We start from the raw sequence: 18591 nt of genomic DNA, 5'->3' as shown, positions 1-18591 counted from the left end.
CCACACCAGTGGACGATGTTAATAGAGAAACTGTGCGTGTGTGGCAAGGGGGTGGGGGGAGGGTTGGGGGGAAGGCATATGGGAACTCGTGCTTTATGTTAGAATTTTCTCTGAACCTAAATCTGCTCTAGAAATAAAGTCAATTAATTACAAAAAAAAAAAGAGAGAGAGAGAGATCATGCTGTGAACTGCTTGATTTATCTAAAAATGGTTTATTCATTTATTTATTGATTCCAAGGACAACTTAATGCCAAGCATTAGGACATCATGTACAGAAAATTTAAGAGGAACTGTGGCAGAAGTGCTAGTGGCCTACCCAATATCCATTCTCCTCTCTACTTAGTAACAGAAGTCAGGGTATTAAATGCACTAAAAAATACATTTTTCTGTCTCCATTGTGAATAATTATGGTGGCCACGTGACTATGTTCTGGCCAATGAGGTATAAACAAGTTTTTGCATTGGACTTTGGGTAAAGTTACTAAAAAGGGGGGATTTTTTGGTGGGTTTTTTTTTTTTTTTGCCTTTTTGTCATTACCCTTCTACTTCTTTCTTGCTGAGACTAGGACCTGATGGCTGGCACTCCACAGCCCTCTGCCACTGCAGTGGCACCTTGAAGATGGAAGCCAGGTACCTAGAAAGGTGAAGTGGAAAGGTGGAAGAAGCCTGTACCCCTGATTCCCTCTGTAGTCTGTACTAACCCTGAACTACCTACCTCTGAACTTCTTTTACATGAGAAAATAAATTAATTTTTTTATGCCATGCAGTCAAGTCTTTGTTACTAGCTATAGAACCCAATCCCTAAGTGATACAGGAAATGAAAGATACTAATAATGAATGCATGCCACACAGGTCAACTTAAACCTGCTGAATACAGTGCCCAGTACATGTACAATAAAGGTGGATACCCTTTACTGGATTTGTTTAGTGTCTTGAAGATAAAGGTCAAAACTTAGAGGAACCACTAAATAGGCTCTTTCTGAATATCCTATTTCCTTCCATTGAAATTCTATTGCTCCTTTCTGCCTACTGATCACATCTATAAACTTTTGTAATATTATTAGGTACTATACAGATTATAAAAATATGTAGCTATGCACTCAAGAAGCTTACAAGCTAGTTGGAAACACAAAAAGAGTATTTGTCAGCAAGTGAGAAAAGGTATCCTTTTTTGGTGGTTTAGAGAATCAGAACTTTTTTTTTCTCTTAAGGAGCTGAAATGAGACTACCTCTTGGGAAAGATGCCTGAATTCATTTAGAAGAAATTCATGAAGCCTCCTTAGAGTGAGGGTGAGACACATACATCCCCCAGTGAGACAAGTTCATCTAACAATAGGGGCTGAGAGGCTGAAAGGCTGAATCTTCCTGGGAGAAAGATACCTCGGAGGAGACACTTTGGGAGAGAAAGTGTTTAAAGTGTTCGGGGATGTGAGTATAAGTTCTTTATGCGGGGTCGGGGGGGTGCGTGTTATGCAACTTCATCTTCTCTCCCTCCTAGGTAGGTTTCCATTAAGTCTATATTATTCTCTAATGCTTTTGTTCCGGTAGATTCTTTGGAGGAATTTGAATAGGTGTTGAATTTTGCATCCAGGTTTGCAAGACGAAAAGACAAAGGTTATTTTGGGCTTTCTGGAGCTGGGGGAAAAGTGTAGACTCTGGCCTCAAGGTCACAGAGAAAAGAGCACAGAAAGAGAACACCAGTTAAAGGTGATGCACTGAGCCACATATAAGTCCACTTCCTCCTGAAATCCCTCTTAAAAAATGGGAAAACACAAAGCTTCAAGGTAAAACGATACAGAAAAAGATGAAGTCCACCCAAATGAGAAAAAACAGAAGCTATTTACTCAGAACTTGCTGTGGCAGGGAGTCAGTCACCATCACTTGTGTTTGGCAAAGACTCAAAGGCCCGCAGAGAAGTGGGAAATCTTTATAGTGAAAACAAGGGAAGGCTTTAGATATTCTCTGAATGGAGTTCATTGTCACGAGGAAGCTGGGGATAGGCTAAATGGAAGCCAGGCTTCTTCTGTGATAGTTTTGGCTTTCTCTGTTTGGTCCTGTGTTGGAAGCGGAGGCAAGATACAAGGAAGCTGACTCACTGACACTTCTGGGCTGATTGCCCCAGAGGCTGGTTGCCGCGGAGGTTAGGGGTCAGTGTTCTGTTGCCATACGTGGTATGGCTATTTGTCCATTTGTATAGTCAGTCTCTCACAGAACAGGACATAAAATCACTAACATTTTGGAAGCCGGAAAGCAGAGGGATGGTGGGAACTGACTTAGCCGACACATCTTCTGTCAAAGGACAGGCTAAGAGCAAGCCTGCTTTGTCCCAGAGAACCACCAAAAGACTCTAGAATTGGCAGCACCAGGTACCTCAAGAAGCAGGTAAAAGGTGGGACTAAAAGCACAATAATTGGTTAAAAGTCTACTTTGGAAGCAGACCACCAGCTCCTCCCTAGCTCCCAAGTCACTCCCCTACGGGCCCCTGCAGAAGGTTTAGGATTGATTCCCTGGAGAGGGTAGAGGTTACCTTATCTAGTTAAGGATAGGGGTGCCATGCTAAAAATATGAGAATTCAGTGAAAATCACTTCTTTCGAGACTCCTGCATTACTCTCCCACATCAGCAACCAATGTTAGAACCAAGTGTTGAAGAAAAATTTTCAGATAATTTTGATATAAGCATATATCAAAATTTCATTTAAAATTTCATTAAAAAATTTTAAATTCATTAAAAATTTTTCAAAATTTCTTGCAATAAGGAAGAAGCTCTGTAGTAGGATATAGGAGAAAGTGTGAAATACTTTTAAATGGACCAAAAGATTACTGGGAAATTGGAAACTATGCATTGTTTTAAATATACTCTTGCCACTTATCAGATTCTATGGGATTTATGCCTTTTACTGACTTTGAACTGTTGTACAAAACTGAAGAGATATAAGCTAATTTGTAAAAAAAAACTAATAGTAATGCAAATAATTATTGTCTTTAGATTTGCAAATAAATTTGTTAGGTGAAGCTTCTATTGACCTCCCTGCCCCCCACACCCTCCAATAAGCAAGCTTTGCATCTATTAAGAAAATTGGTTTCAACATTTCCCATGGGCTTAGATACTTGTCTGGTCTTTGGATTTTCCTTTGAACTGATTGTAACATCTTTTCCAATTCCCTCATTAATTAATGAGTTAAATTAAATCTTTGACACATTCATTTCATATCTGCACCTATCATGATTTTTTAAAAACTATTATCCTTTAAGAAGTCAAATTCAAAGATTTACTTTTGGTAGGGATATCTGAGAGGAAGAGACTGGTTAGAAAATCATTTTAGACTAGATACAAAAAAGAAAAGTATATTTGGTAAAAGTCACTATACTCTTAACTATTACTCTTAACTGAAGGGTGAGTGGGTGCATAACTGGTTTCTCAGAAGTTATAATCCCATTAGTTGTGACATTTAATCAGAAATTCTAGGGGCTTCCCTGGTGGCGCAGTGGTTAAGAATCCGCCTGCCAATGCAGGGGACACCGGTTCGAGCCCTGGTCTGGGAAGATCCCACATGCCACAGAGCAACTAAGCCCGTGTGCCACAACTACTGAGCCTGTGCTCTAGAGCCCACGAGCCACAACTACTGAGCCCGTGAGCCACAACTACTGAAGCCTGCGTGCCTAGAGCCCGTGCTCTGCAACGAGAGAAGCCACCACAATGAGAAGCTTGCGCACCGCAACGAAGAGTAGCCCCCGCTCTCCACAGCTAGAGAAAGCCCGCGCGCAGCAACAAAGACCCAACGTAGCCAAAAATAAATAAATAAATAAATAAAATTTATTTAAAAAAAAAAGAAATTCTAATTTCTTCCTGGAAAGAGGCTGTAAATTACATTATGCAAAAATTGCATCTTGGTCCTAGTTTGGACTTTTTTCTTTTACAGATGTTGATTCCCAAATCTCCAGTCCAAAGCTGTCTCTAAATACTTATTTTACCAATGCTACTCAAAATACTGGGGAGAAGTGAGCAAATGACCTTGCTATGGAATGTAAATCAGCATTCTGCTTCCTTCACTGAAAAATCTTCCAACAAAAATGTGAAGGGAACTTAACATGGTGCTTGCTGACATAGGTAGTTTACACTTTGGCACAAGCTTTTATCTTGTTGAGGATTGATAAAAACAGACTGCACAAAATGGTGGTATGTACCAAAAATGGAATATTATTCAGCCTTAAAAAGGAATTAAATTATAATACATGCTACAACATGGATGAACCTTGAATACATCATGCTAAGTGAATAAGCCTAACACAAAAGGACAAATAATGTATGATTTCACTTATATGAAATAGATAGAACAGTCAAATTCATAGTGGTGGCCAGGGGCTGGGGGAAGGAGGAATGGGGAGTCATTGTTTAATGGTACAGAGTTTCAGTTTAGGATGATGAAAAAGTTCTGGAGATAGATAGTGATGACAGTCGCAAAGCAATATGAGTGTAATATAACTAATGCCACAGAACTGTACACTTAAAAATGGTTAAAATGGTAAATTTTATATATTTATTTACCTGCCACAATTTAAAACATGATTAAAATGATAAATTTTATCTTGCGTATTTTGCCACAATTTTTAAAAATTGCATACTAGCTAATCCAGAGACTACACTTTGAATTATCCTATATTAGACACCAGGTTTCTCAAACTAAATGTATCAATCCCAACAGATTTTTTCACTCACTACAAGCTACCTCCTCTCTACTCCCCACTCCACATATATTCTACCTCTTTCTCCACTATTCATTTGGTTACTAATACTAGAAACCTGTGAAATGTTCTAGGCTCCTTCCTCTCCCTCATCTTTTTGTGTGAAATCCAATAATGGTTGTCTAACTATGCTGATTGTAAAGAAATTGTTCCTCAGCTTCAAACCCTCCCACCTCTGCTCTCTCTTTTGGTGCTGGGCTAGGTCTCTGCAATTCACATATTTCCTTTGCCAGCCTGGCTCTCCGTGAGGTTCTGCCAATAGTGGGAGATCAGAGACAGAAATAAGGGAGAAAGGACTTGCTCCTTCCTGTTCACTTCCTGTTTCTATCCGTGTTACCCAGGCAACAGTTCTTCGTGCCAGCAGCAGCGGTTGGTTCCAGCTTTGGACTCCTTTCCATATTCCCAGAAGGAGGCTTATCACATTCCTCAGAGATACCAGTACCAGCCAGCCAGCCACCCTCCTGAGCGGTCTGAGTCCTGACAGACCTCGGGACTCAGGTCCTTCCCCTGAGCCACTGAGGTACCAGTATAAGGTCAGTACAAGGCAGCATGTTCTCCTCAGGGTCTGGATTCCACCTCTCTAAGACCCTTCCTTCAAGTGCTTGGTCCCAATAACCCCAACCTTGACCTTTTATTTCTCCATCTACTGCTTGCAGTTACTACTTTCTCTGTTTCACTTTCCCTTTTCAATTCTCCAACACCTGTGATAGCTCTAATAACTCTTTGTGTTAATTTCCTCAGATAACTGCTGCAGTTTCTGTTTCTTTATTGAATCCTGACTAATACAGAAAATAGTCTAAGAGTGGTTCTAAGAAACAGACTTTCAGATATAGGATTTCGGGTTGATTTGGTCGTATCCTTAAATTCAAACTCAATGTTGAGCAACTCATCAACAGGAAATGAGATGCAGTGACATCATAAATAATCAGTTTATCACGTTTAGTCATTTGTGTTGAAGTGCCCACTAACGCAAATGCTTTGGAGCCATATTTGACTGATGGTAATGGTGACTATAACAACTGTAGGTTGGGAGTGACTTTATTTGCACGCACTGAAGAACTTACATAAAGAAATGAAAAGTTCAAGTCATTAAACATTCAGTTCAAGGCACGACAAAAGCTTCTATGGCAGCCCTAAAAGAACCCCTTAGTTTTTTGTACCTGAAGGCTAAGTCAAACATAAAATTTAATTGTGCAGGTTTCAGAATTTCAACAGAAGTTGATTTCATAGCCTTGCCAAGACTCTAGTGAAAGATGGAGCATTGTTTGGGAAGGGTATGACACTGAAACTTGGAATGGGGACATTAGGAACACAAACAAAGTTAAGATTCTAGAATGCCCAAATCTCTCCAGTAGAAACAGCCCTTCATCCCTTGCTTAAAAGTCCTGTAATTATATCATCTGCAGGATGTCTATTTTCCCCAAGTTTCACTCCAACCACTCATTGTTAGCTGTAGATCAGGGTTTCTCAAAGGCTGTGGATAATTCTTTGTTGTGAGGAGATGTCCTGTGCATTGTAAGATATTTAGCAGCATTCTTGACCTCTATCCACTAGATCCAGTAGCAGCTTCCCCAGCCTGAGTTGTGACAACCAAAAATATTTCCAGACATTTCCAAATATACCCTTGGAGGAAAAATCATCCCCAGTTGAGGACCACTGCTCTAGATCCATAACCAGGGTCAGACTGCAACATTTTCCACGGTCTGACTGGGAAGAAATGACTTGTACTTAATATTGCAATACTTTGCTGATTTATATTTGCAGAAACTTGGAGAATATGTGGAAGAATGGATTCTTCCTTTCCAAGAAGGAAATAAACAAAGAAGACAGAATGTAATATTAGATTTGGTTGAATTGTTGATGTGGGCACTCATCACAGTTCTAGATTTCATGTGTTATCTGTGCAGCTGGAAATGACTCTTAACAGTTGGTTGACTGAAACTTCATTTTAGTAGTGGCCTATATTCAATAAAGTTGAGATGCAAAACCTTCCTGGCATACTTAGAAGGAATCCAAAGGCTTAAGGAGATAGAAATGTTGGAGTGGACCTATCATGTATGAACTGCCACCCCCTCACTGTCTCATCTGAGAAATCCCAGAGGACACTCCCTTCTCTAAAGCATTGAGAAATACATTAGTGAACGGGCACCAGTATCCTTGTAAACTATTTGGTGACTGTTTTCTGTAGACAGGTTTCACGAAGGGAGAAGTTATAGTTGAGATGGGTTCCCTGATTGCAGTGGAGATGTTGGGATCCTGAAGTAGCAGAGGTCAAAGACAGTGTGAGTGAAGAGACAATGTGTGGACTTCCTTCCAAAGAGTACAGCAAGGAACGAGGAGGAAAAAAGAGTCACTTTACAGTGTTGAAACTTGACAAACGCTACCTCAGCCAGGTTATCAAGGCAGTAAGTCATGCTGACAGTACATACCTGCCTAAATAAACTAGGGCTGCCATAACAAGACAGCTTAGACTGGATGGTTTAAAGAACAGAAATCTATTTTCTCACAGTTCTGAAGGCTGTGCCAGACAATTCTGTTTCTGCTGAGACCTCTTTTCCTGACTTGTATATGGCCACCTTCTCACTGTGTCCTCACATGATGGAGAGAGAGAGCTCTCTGGTAACTCTTCTTAAAAGGGCACTAATCCTACTGGATCAGGGCCCCTCCATTATTACTTCTTTTAACCTTAATTACCTCCTATAGGCCCTATCTCCAAAAACAGTCAAATTGGGGCTTAGGGCTTCAACATATGAATTTGGGGAGAGGGGACAGGGGATGACACAATTCAGTCCATATAATACCCTTGATATAATTTGATGAAAATGCACTTTACCTCTGTGGCCTTTCTCCCAAAAACATATAACCCCAGTCTAATCATGAGATAAACATCAAACAAATCCCAGTTGAGTGACGTTCTACAGAATACTTGACCAGTATTATCTTCGAAACTGCCAAGGTCATCAAAAACAATGAAAAGTCTGAGAAACTGTCACAACCAAGAAGAACGTAAGAAGACATGTCAACTGAACGTAAAGTGGATCCCCTGATGAGATCCTGGAACACAAAGGTAATCTGATGTATGGATTTTAATAATAATGTAATGATATTGGTTCATTAATTATGACAAATGTACTGTACTAAGATAAGATGTTAATAACAGGGGAAATTGGGTATGGGGTGTATAGGAACTCTTTTTTTTTTTTTTTTTTTTTAATTTATTTATGGCTGTGTTGGGTCTTCGTTTCTGTGCGAGGGCTTTCTCTAGTTGTGGCAAGCGGGTGCCACTCTTCATCGCGGTGCGCGGGCCTCTCACTATCGCGGCCTCTCTTGTTGCGGAGCACAGGCTCCAGACGCGCAGGCTCAGTAATTGCGGCTCACGGGCCCAGTTGCTCCGCGGCATGTGGGATCTTCCCAGACCAGGGCACGAACCCGTGTCTCCTGCGTTGGCAGGCAGATTCTCAACCACTGCGCCACCAGGGAAGCCCTGTATAGGAACTCTTTAATCTACCTTCACAAGTTTTCTGTAATCTGAAATGTTACTGGAGTTCCACTTATGGTATATCCTAGTAAGCTCCTGTACTGGACTAGATGTGGACTCTAGACAAAATACACCACAAGCCAACTCTCTGAAGGCACTGGGAGTGAAAAAAAAAGCAGACAGATTCTGACAGGAGGTCAACACCTACAAGATAGCAATAGCATGGGATGAATTTTCTATCTTTTATAGTAGTCTTTAACCTGAAGGCAGGCTTCATCCAGAGTTACTTAGAGTGCTAAAACACTGATAGAAAATTCACAGTCTTTCTGAAAAACCAGAGGAGAGAGTTGGAGGGACCCACAACTGCTGGACAGTGAGAGGAGAATCCAAAAAAAGAGTGAACTAGGCAGAGGGAGCCACATAATTTGTGTTTAAACACTGTTCAACTTCTGGTAAACCGCTGAATTGCATATTTTCAGGGCAGACTGCAAGCAGCCCCACCAAAGATAAAACAACTGAACTGAAATTTGTGCTGCAGCCCGAAAACAGTTTGCAGTCTGAATCATCCCTAATGGCATGCTAAAACAAACAACCACCACCACAACAAAACTGACACTCTTTAAAAAAAAATAATTATCAGACATCTAATAGAGACTAGATAGAATTCAAAATTACTTGACATATGAGGAAATAAGATGATGTATTACATCTTCTTCTCAAGAGAAAAGACAATCAACAGAGAGGGATACCAATATGATATAGTTGCTGCAATTAGCAAAGATTTTAAGCCAGATATTATAGCCATTTTAAATGATATAAAGGAAAAATGTCCATAATGTATAGAAGGATAGGACATCTCAGCAGACAAATTGAAATGATAGAAAAGAGCCAAATGGAAATTTCAGAACTAAAAAAAAAATTTCTGAAATAAAAAATTCACTGTAATGCTGTGGAGCAACTAAGCCCGTGTGCCACAGCTACTGAGCCTGCGCTCTAGAACCCGCGAGCCACAACTACTGAGCCCATGTCCCACAACTACTGAAGCCCGCACACCTAGAGCCCATGCTCTGGAACAAGAGAAGCCACTGCAATGAGAAGGCCACGCACCACAACAAAAAGTAGCCCCTGCTCACTGCAACTAGAGAAAGCCCACGCACAGCAACAAAGACCCAACACAGCCAAAAATAAATAAATTTATAAAAAAAAATTCACTGGATAAAAGTAACAACAGAGTAGAGCTGACCAAAGAGTCAGTTTAACTTGAAGACAGGTTAATAGGAATGATCCAATATGAAAAACAGAAATGAAAAATCATTGGAAAGAAAATGAACAGAGCTTCAGAGGTCACAGAAAACATAAAAAAAAATCTAATGTATATTAAACTGGAGTCTCAGAAGGAGAGGAGAGAGAGAAAAAGAGACAGAAAACAATATTTGAAGATACAATGATCAAAAATTTCCCAAATTTGTGGATGGACATACATCTACAAGCCCAAAGATTTCAGTAAATCCCAAGCTGTGTAAATTCAAAGAAAACCATGCCTAGGCATAGTATATTCAAACTGCTGAAAACCAGAAAAAGAGCATGTCCTGAAAACAGCAAGATAAAAATGACTCATTACATACAAGAGAATAATGAATCAAAAAACTACTAATTTTCACCAGAAACAATGAAGGACAGAAGACAGTGGACTGACATCTTTTAAGTGCTAAAAGAAGACACTGACAACCCATAATTCTATACCTAGGGAGAACCTCCTTAAGAATGAAGGCAAAATAGGACTTCCCTTGTGGTGCAGTGGTTAAGAATCCGCCTGCCAATGCAGGGGACACGGGTTCGAGCCCTGGTCCGGGAAGATCCCACATGCCGCGGAGCAACTAAGCCCATGTGCCACAACTACTGAGCCTGTGCTCTAGAGCCCGCGAGCCACAACTACTGAACCCGCGTGCCACAACTACTGAAGCCCGCATGCCTAGAGCCCGTGCTCCGCAACAAGAGAAGCCACTGCAATGAGAAGCCTGTGCACCACAACGCAGAGTAGCCCCCGCTCGCCGCAACTAGAGAAAGCCCGCGCACAGCAACGAAGACCCAAGGCAGTCAAAAATAAATAAATAAATAAATTTATTTAAAAAAAAAAAGAATGAAGGCAAAATAAAAACTCTAAGATTAAAAAAAAAAGTTTTAAGACTCTATCACCAGCAAGACTGTACTACAAGAAATACTAAAGGAAATTCTTTGGACTAAAAAGAAATGATACCTGGCGTAAAATCAGCTCTTTAGGAGGAATGAGGGGCATCAGAAATGTTATATATCTGGGTAAATAAACAAGAGATTTTTTTCCCACTCATAATTAAAAAACAAAAACAAAAACAAAATCGTATGACTGTTTAAAGCAAAAATTTTCTTGGGTTTATAACATTTGTAGCTGTAATATATAAGGTAACTATAGCATAAAGAATGGGGAATAGAAAATTGATCTGTAGACTTGCAAGTCTTCTACATTCTATGTAAAGTGGTAAAATATTAACTAAGTAGACTGGGAAAAGTTAAGGATGTAGGGTTTCCCTGGTGGCACAGTGGTTAAGAATCTGCCTGCCAATGCAAGGGGACACAGGTTCGAGCCCTGGTCTAGGAAGATCCCACATGCCGTGGAGCAATGAAGCCCGTGCGCCACAACTACTGAGCCTGCGTTCTAGAGTCTGTGAGCCTCAACTACTGAGCCAGCATGCCACAACTACTGAAGCCCGCATGCCTAGAGCCCGTGCTCCGCAACAAGAGAAGCCACTGCAATGAGAAGCCCGCGCACCACAGCGAAGAGTAGCCCCCGTTCGCTGCAACTAGGGAAAGCCCACATGCAGCAATGAAGACACAATGCAGTCAAAACTAAAAATAAATAAAAATTAATTAATTAATTAATTTTTTAAAAAAGTTAAGGATGTAAAGAGAAATACCTAGAACAGGGACTTCCCTGGTGGTGCAGTGTTAAGACTGGTGGAGTTAAGACTCCGCACTCCCGATGCAGGGGGCCTGGGTTTGATCCCTGCTCAGGTAACCAGATCCCACATGCCTGCTGCGACTAAGAGTTTGCATACCACAACTAAGGAGCCTGTCTCCCACAGCTAAGACACAGCACAACAAAATAAATATTTAAAAAATAAATAAATAAAAATTAAAAATTTCTTAAAAAAAAGAAATACCTAGAACAACTTTTTAAAAATATGTTTATTTTAAAATTTTATTTTTATTTTTATTTTTTTAAATTTATTTATTTTTGGCTGCATTGGGTCTTCATTGCTGCGTGCGGGCTTTCTCTAGTTGTGGCGAGCGGGGGCTGCTCTTCGTTGCGGTGCGCGAGCTTCTCATTGCGGGGGCTTCTCTTGTTGCAGAGCTCGGGCTCTAGGCGCACAGGCTTCAGTAGTTGTGGCTCGCTGACTCTAGAGCACAGGCTCAGTAGTTGTGGCGCAGGGGCTTAGTTGCTCTGCGGCATGTGGGATCTTCCTGGACCAGGGCTCAAACCCATGTCCCCTGCATTGGCAGGCGGATTCTTAACCACTGCACCACCAGGGAAGCCCCTAAATATGTTTATTTTATTCATTTATTTATTTGGCTGTGCCAGGTCTTAGTTGTGGCACATGGGATCTTCGTTGTGGCATGTGGGATCTTTTAGTTAAGGCATGTGGGATCTAGTTCCCTGACCAGGGATCGAACCTGGGCCCCCTGCATTGGGAGCATGGAGTCTTACCCACTGGACCACCAGGGAAGTCCCTAGAACAACTATTAAAAATGTAATGTAAAGAGGTATAGCTAAAAAGTCAATAGATAAATTAAAATTAAATTTAAAAATATTTAAATAGTTAAAAAGAAGACAAAAAGGAAAAAAAGAGGCACAAAAAATCAGAGGAGACAAATAGAAAACAAATGATAAAATAGAAGGCCAAAATCCAAACATGTTAATAATTACATTAAATGCTGATGTGTTAAACACTTCAACTGACAGGCAGAATTGCTTCATAAAAAGGCAAACTACGGGTCTTCCCTGGTGGCGCAGTGGTTGAGGGTCTGCCTGCCAGTGCAGGGGACACGGGTTTGAGCCCTGGTCTGGGAGGATCCCACATGCCGCGGAGCAACTGGGCCCGTGGGCCACAATTACTGAGCCTGTGCGTCTGGAGCCTGTGCTCCACAACAAGAGAGGCCGCGATAGTGAGAGGCCCGCGCACCGCGATGAGGAGTGGCCCCCGCTTGCCGCAACTGGAGAAAGCCCTCGCGCAGAAACAGAGACCCAATGCAGCCATAAATAAATAAATAAATAAAACTAAAAAAAAAAGGCAAACTACACTATTTACTACCTATAAAATATACACTTAAAAATATAAAGACAGATAGTTTGAAAGTAAATAGATAGAAAAAGACATGCAAACAGTAAGTGTAAGAAAGTGGAGTGGCTGTGTTAATATCAGATAAAACAGATTTTAAGATAAAAAGTACTACAGGAGATAGAAGAGGGCATTTTGTAATAACAAAAGGGTCAATATATTGGAAGTCATAACAATTATAAATGTGTATATGCCTAATAACAGAGCTTCCAAATATATGAAACAAAAATTAACAGAATTAAAAGGGAGGGGACTTCCCTGGTGGCGCAGTGGTTAAGAATCCACCTGCCAACGCAGGGGATATGGGTTTGATCCCTGGTCTGGGAAGATCCCACATGCCGCAGAGCAACTAACCCATGCACCACAACTACTGAGCCTGCACTCTAGAGCCCGCGAGCCACAACTGCTGAGCCCTTGTGCCACAACTACTGAAGCCCTCGCGCGTAGAGCCTGTGCTCTGCAACGAGAAGCCACTGCAGTGAGAAACCCGCGCACCGCAACAAAGAGTAGCTCCCGCTCACCACAACTAGAGAAAGCCCGTGCACAGCAACAAAGACCCAATGCAGCCAAAAATAAATAAATAAAATAAATTTTAAAAGGGAAATGGACAATTCCATAGTCTTAATTGAAGATTTTAACATATCTCTCTAGGCAACTGATAGTCCAACCAGGTAGAAAATCTTCAAAGACATATACGAACTGAACAACACTATCACCTATTTTGTCATAATTGATATTTATAGAATGCTACACCCAACAACTGCAAAATATGCACTCTTTTCAAGTGCAAATGATATGTTTACCAGGAGAGACCGCATGTTAAGCCATAAAACAAATTTTAAACATTGAAATTTTAAAGAGTATTTCTCTAACAATGGAATTAAATTACAAATAAATAATAACATTCTAAGAAAACTCAAAATATTTGGAAATCAATCTACACACTTCTAAATAATCCACAAGTCAAAAAAATCAAGATAAATTAGAAGATAATGAAAATAAAACATTTGATATTTGTGGGATACAGATAAAGGAGTTTTTAGAGGGAAATTTATGGTTTTAAATATTTTACATTCAAAAAGAAGAGAGACTTCCCTGGTGGTCCAGTGGGTAAGACTCTATGCTCCGAATGCAGGGGGACTGGTTCGATCCCTGGTCAGGGAACTAGTTCCTGCGTGCATGCCACAACTAAGAAGCCCATGTGTAGCAACTAAGACCTGGCGCAGCCAAAATAAATAAATATTAAAAACACACACACACACACACACACAAAAGGAAGAAAGAGCAAAAATCAACAATCTAAGTTTCCACCAGGAGGAATCAGAAAAACAAGAGCAAATTAAGCCCAAGGAAAATAGAAGGAAATAATCAAGAGCAGAAATCAACAAAATAGAAAATGGGCATATAATCCATGAAAACAAAGGCCAGTTTTAAAAATTGATCAATAGGAACCACAAGCTTCTAGTCAGATTGATCAAGAAAAAAAGAGAAAAAAGAAAAGAAAAAAGGGAGAGGACAAAAATTATCTCAGGAGTTGAAAGTTGGCTTAACATTTGAAAATCAACCATGTAATTTACCCGAATCATGCTTGATTTACAGATAATTCTGTGCCAAACAGAAGACACAGCTGTAGCATTACAGCCCCCAGTAGGAGTATCCTTAAAAGACAGTGGTGAAGTAAATCCTCCCAGTGGGCAGATCTTCAAGAAATACACTTGGTTGTCCACTTTATCTGAACTGAAGAATGGCCAGAACACACCTACCCTGACTAATGGGCAGTTGCTTACAGCTTCACAATATGCTTAGGGAACTGGAAAGAACAGCGGCATTGGAAGATAAGTAGAAAGAAGGTATGGGGAAGAGGTATGTGAATGGACCTCTCAGATGAGCAGAATGTAATACGTGTCTCATAAAAATGCTCACAAAAGGGCATCCACTGCAGCGGAGGCTCTCAGTCAGGTGGACAAGATGACACTTAGTATGAATATCACTTCATTTCTTTCTCCAGACACAACAGTGTTTGCTCAATGAGCTCAAGTACAATGTGGCCAAGTCGTGTGGACTCAGCAACATCAACTTCCCCTCAATAAGTCGGACCTAAGTAAGCTCCTCAGCAAGTCTAACACACCTATGATAAAGACTTAGACTGGACCCTCAATACAACACTCCTAGGGGAAGCAGTCAGCCAACTGGTAGCAAGTTGATTACACTGGACCCCTTATGTAACAGCAATTGTCCTTCCCAGAATAGACATATATTATGGGTATGGATTTGTCTTCCCTGCTCATATGGTGCTTCTGCCGGCATCACTATCCAAGACTTGAACAGAATGCCTTATTTACTGTAATGGTGTTTCATACAGTGTTGCTTCTAATGGGAAGCATATTTCACTGTAAAAGAAGTGTGACAATGGGCTCATGTCTATGAAATTCATTGATCTTTCCATATACCTTATTATCCAAAAGCATGTGGCCTGATGGAATGCTGGAATAGCCTACTAATGGCTTGATTTCAGCACCCTTGCCAGTGGGGAGATAGCATCTTGAAAGACTGAGATCATCTTATAAACTTCAATATATTCTTTAATATATAGTGCTATTTCTTCTACAGCCAGAATGCATGTATCCACAAATCAAGGGTTGGAAGTAGAAATGGCTTTTCTCTTTCTTACACCTAATAATCCCCTTCCAGAATTTTTACTTCCCATGTCTGCAACTTTGAGTTCTGTTGGTTTGGAGGTCTTAGTACCCAACAGAGTAATGCTTCTACCATGAAACACAATAATAGGTCTTTTGAATGGGAAGTTAGATGCACCCCTAGCCATTTTGGGCTCCTCATGCCACAGAACCAACAGCCAAGAAAGGATTACTCCAGGGAATTCCCTGGCGGTCCAGCAGTTAGGACTCAGCGCTTTCACTGCTGGGTCCCAGGTTCAATCCTCAGTCAGGGAACTAAGATTCCGAAAGGGGCACAGCCAAAACAAATAAAAGGATTGCTCAACTGGGTGAGGTGACTGATCCTAATTACAAGGGGGAATTGGGTATCTGTTACACAGGTACCCAAGAGTTTCTCTGGAACCCAAGAGATTCTCTGGGAAGCCTTTCAGCACTTCCACATCTAATAGAAAAGATTAATGGAAAATTAGAGCAACCAGAAAAAAGCAGGACCCTGAAGCGCATTCAGATTCTTCAGGAATGAAAGTTTGGTTCATCCCAGCAGGTAAAGAACTCAGGCCAGAAAAAGAGGTTCTAGGTGAGGGAAAGGAAAAAATGAATGGATAGTGGAAGACAACATTTATAAATGTCAATTATGGCCTGTGACCACTTACAGAAATGAGCACAGTAATAGCTATGCATATTTTCTTCCAGCTTTTTATGTGTGGACATAAAAAGAATCTCTCTCCTGATTTTCCCTTATTATTTTACACAAGGACTGCTGATGGTTGTTAACTTTACGATTTAGTCTTCTTTTTTTTTGGCCACGCCGCATTGCCCTCGGCAGTGAAAGCACAGAGTCCTAACCACTGGACTGCCAGGGAATTCCCTACAATTTAGTCTTTTGGTTTCAATATATGCGGATAGGACCTTGGACTGAATATGAGAAGTAAATAACATTGCCTATATATAGACACTGTAACTGTAACTCCATGGCAAGCATTCTTCCTGCCTCAGGACATTTGCATTTGCTATCTTCTCTGCTTAGAAGGCTCTTTCCCCAGATATCCCTGAGGGCTTCTCCTTGACCTTTTAATCTTTATTCAAATGTCACTTTTCTCAGCGATGCTTTCTCTTTCCACCCTATTTAAACCTCAAAGTAGTTATCATCGTTTAACATATTATATATATTTACTTGTTTACCTTATTGACTTTCTGTGCTCCACTCCTTTTAGAAAGTAAGCTCCTGAAGGGCAGGGAATATTATCCAGCTTGTTCACTGCTATACCCTCAGTACCTAGAACAATGTAGACATGCAAGAGATATTTGTTGACTATGCAACATTATGTTATGCAGGAATTTTAAACAATGAGGTAGAGTTATAGATACTAAACAAAACTGTTATTCATGGTTTCCTCTCAGACATTTGGGGAGAGCATAAATACAGATTTTAACTTATTACCTAAGTTTAAAAATGTTTTTCAATGTTGGGAGACACTTGAACATATTTGTCAACTTAGGGGGAAAAGCCAATAGAATTGGATGGCTTGGTTAATATATAGGAGAAAGGATAATTAATCGAACAAAGTATGTGAGGAGGTAACATGAGATGGTTCTACTGCACAGTGAAAGCACTGTGCTTGGATAAGAGCAGTGATAAGAGGCCTCCATGAGGAGGCCTGAAATTGAGGGAGTTCTCAACTGATGGCCTCCGTGATCCTTGTGAAGCAGATGGGTAGGCCAAGGCTGAGGGCAAGGGCTTGGGGAGTAGGCTCAATTTGTGAGTGTTTAGGAGAGGTGGCATGGTTATGTTAACATTATTTTATTTAATCCTCACATCAGTCCCATGAGGTATTATTATCTCCACTTTACAATATTATTCCATTTTACAAATACAGAAACAGAAGCACAGAAATTATGTAATTTGCACAAGACTGCACAGCTGATGAACGATGGAGCCATTTTAGGAAGCTCTAACCCAGGTCTCTCTGACTTCAGTCTGTCTTGGCCTCACATACCTCAGCAAAGAAGTGGAAATGGTCTCAAGCTACACCATCCTCTAACATAATGGTCCCCACGGTGGAGTAGGATGGGCACATCCTGGGTGTGCGTGATGGTATACTGGGATATTAACAAAAAAATGTTAGATTTCTATTTATACTTTTTAAGGCTAAAACAATAATAAAGAAATTCAGCTTTGCTACTATTCAATATACAGCTGGACACTGGCATCCTTATTTGGTCTGGATGCCAGCTGGCTATGAGTCATTTTGGTATCTTCAGGGAGACACAGGAGCTCCACAGTGCAAATGGATTGATACTGCTCACCCATATTATACTTTTTGTGCTTAAGCGATGACATCAGTATGTTCATTTTTATAGAACCAAGACTTTTATGTAGCAGAATCTTCATAATACAGTGGTCTATGGTGAAAAGGGGATTGCTGACAAAGATACTGGGCTTCGCTCAGAGATTTGCTAAGTGTTTCTTGTCAGAGTATTAAAATAGTTGTCAGAACCTACAAATAACTTACACTTTTCTTTTTTTCTGCTGGGGAAGACAGTGGTGAGGGATAATGTATACTTTTCTTTTACAAAAAAAAATGAGCATTCGAATTTGCTAACTTTTTCAAATGTTGATGATGTTAATGATGATAAGGTGTCTGTCAGTAGTATGCAGCTCTATAGATACTAAAAAACAATGTTTTAAACTCTTTTCCTTCAAGATAAAGTTGATAGTGTAATGAGTGACAAATAACTGCTTTTTGAAAGCTACTGTAAACGAATATTTTGAAAAATGATATTTAGAAGTCTTTCTATTTTGGTAGGGTTTTTTTTTTTTTGGCCAAAAAACATAGAAGTATGTCACTTATAAAATGTTCATATTTGCATGCATAAAACCTTGGAAATAGTTCTCTACTGTGTTTAAGAATCTTCCAAATAAAAGAGATTCAGTGAATTTTAAATATATTTGCTAAAAATATAACATCTTCTGATTAATTTGCAAGTGTAACTGACTGATATCATAGAAGATAAAAATTAACTAGATTGGGCTTCCCTGGTGGCGCAGTGGTTGAGAATCTGCCTGCCAATGCAGGGGACACGGGTTCGAGCCCTGGTCTGGGAAGATCCCACATGCCACGGAGCGACTAGGCCTGTGAGCCACAAGCCTGCGCGTCTGGAGCCTGTGCTCCGCAACAAGAGAGGCCGCGATAGCGAGAGGCCCGCGCACCGCGATGAAGAGTGGCCCCTACTTGCCGCAACTAGAGAAAGCCCTTGCACAGAAATGAAGACCCAACACAGCCATAAATAAATAAATAAATAAATAGATTAATTTCAGTAA

The 18591-nt window shown here is 40.4% G+C and overlaps 1 protein-coding gene and 1 non-coding gene across 8 annotated transcripts in view; both read right to left on the bottom strand.

Annotated features, from left to right (window-relative positions):
• EXD2 (exonuclease 3'-5' domain containing 2) overlaps nt 1–18591 on the bottom strand; it is a 99202-nt gene that overhangs the window by 67651 nt on the left and 12960 nt on the right. For 5 of the 7 annotated variants that reach the window (XM_057543823.1, XM_057543822.1, XM_057543821.1 and 2 more), the window contains exon 2: nt 16452–16545. The exons of the other annotated variants lie outside the window; for them this stretch is intronic. The gene's annotated coding sequence lies outside the window, so the exon portion shown is untranslated. The remainder of the gene's footprint in view (nt 1–16451; nt 16546–18591) is intronic. 7 annotated transcript variants of the gene reach the window in all.
• TRNAW-CCA (transfer RNA tryptophan (anticodon CCA)) lies at nt 11909–11981 on the bottom strand. The gene has a single exon. It is a non-coding gene; the product is annotated as a tRNA-Trp (tRNA).

The sequence above is a fragment of the Balaenoptera acutorostrata genome, chromosome 3, assembly GCF_949987535.1.
Source record: "Balaenoptera acutorostrata chromosome 3, mBalAcu1.1, whole genome shotgun sequence".
Classification (NCBI taxonomy): Eukaryota; Metazoa; Chordata; class Mammalia; order Artiodactyla; family Balaenopteridae; genus Balaenoptera; species Balaenoptera acutorostrata.
Note: the sequence above shows the minus strand (reverse complement) of the source record. Positions and strands in the feature narration are given on the sequence as shown.